The sequence below is a fragment of the Buceros rhinoceros genome, unplaced genomic scaffold (assembly GCF_000710305.1).
Source record: "Buceros rhinoceros silvestris isolate BGI_N320 unplaced genomic scaffold, ASM71030v1 scaffold29089, whole genome shotgun sequence".
Taxonomy (NCBI): Eukaryota; Metazoa; Chordata; class Aves; order Bucerotiformes; family Bucerotidae; genus Buceros; species Buceros rhinoceros.
Window position 1 is genome coordinate 1 of NW_010431407.1, and position 1,615 is coordinate 1,615.

A 1,615-nucleotide genomic window follows, 5' to 3' on the forward strand; every position below is an offset into this window, starting at 1 on the left:
TTTCTATTCCAGCCAGAGTTAGCGTGCCTTGATTCACCCTCGGCCATTGGCTTTCTCCACCCTTCAGAAATTACTTTTTATATAGTTTTGGGGCAAACTCCTCCAGCTGATAATTTCTTTCTGTGTCAGTGTTTAACCTGCAAAGTAAAAATGGAAGGTTAGCAATCTTACTGAAAGTCCTTGAGACTTAAAAGAGCATGTTGTTGATGTATTTGGAGACTTCTCAGGAGTCAGAATTGTGGATGTGATTGCTGTTCCTGTGGCACAGGAACACTTCTTTGCAAGACTTGCTTTTTGTGTTTGGAAGTAGGTCGTCCCCTCCCATCAGAGGGTATAGATGGGTAAGATGATCTGTAACAGAATGTGAAGTTTGTGCCTATGATGAGTGTGTTGGATTTGGTTTGCTCTTTTTTCCCAAATAGGTAGTAGTAACATTGGCAGAAAGAAGCCACTGAGTTAATTTGTTAACTTTCTAATGAGTTCGTAGCAGTAAAAGGGACATGCTACCTCTTAATGCTGGGGTGTGTCGGGGGGGATTAAAACCAAACAAAACGTGAAGGCTGGTCTCCTAGGCTGGTCTCCTAGGCTGGTGAGGCCCCTGCAAGGTAGGGTTGATATACTTTCTCCAGTGCAAAAGTTTGTGTTCTTTCCAGTGATGCAGAGTGTAAATATGTGGGACTTCAGTTATGTTTATTAGCAGTAAATGTCTCAGGTGAAGAAAACAAATTAGAGGTGATCATAAAAAAAAAAAAGTAAATAAAACCCGTAAGAACTGGGATGTTTGAGGGTTTTTTATTTGAATGGTTTTGGTGGTGTTTGTGGGTTTTCTTGTTTGCTTGGTTTTGTTGCTTTTTTTTTTTTTAATTTTTACTATTTCAGGTTAATAGGGATATCTTACATTTGCAAGGTATTTCAAAAACTTACAGGTATTTTGGCAAACTACTATTCCAAAAAAGAGAGAGGAAAAAAAGCAACCAAACCAACCATGCACAGAAATCACCAAAGAAGATAAAAGTAGCCGTGAGAATATACTCTCTGCAGGCTTAATACCCGCTTAGTGTCTCACTCCTCCTTGCTCCTCCGTAATTTCCAAGACCAAATTATATACCAGGATGATCAATCTTTGTTTGCCCTGTGTCAAGCTCCAGCAGAACTAAAGTTAAATTCTTTACTGAATGGCTGCTAGACAGTATATATATATATATATGGGCAATTTGTTAATAGATTGATTTACTTCTGAGTAAATTATCTAATGAATAATTTACTCAAATTATCTAATGGGATCTTAATTTTTGAAGTGGGCTTTCCGTCTTCATTGTCGCTAATCTTTATTTGATAGTAGTTTGTGATGAGGTTTTAGATGCTTGTCTGCACTAGCCAGGGTAAGTGAAGACTGTGGAGACTGTATACACGAGAAGCCTGTGCTCTCTCATACACACCAAAATGTTTGACGTAGTGTGTCAGTGCTTAACTGAGTCAAATGTCTCAAGAGTTGAATAGGTGTTTATAGAACGCAATAAAATCTTTAATATACTAGGGTACAGTATAGCGCATAAACAGTTGCAAGAGCAAGCAGGATACAGAGCCTGAGAACTTTTGGGGTTTTTTCCTGCTG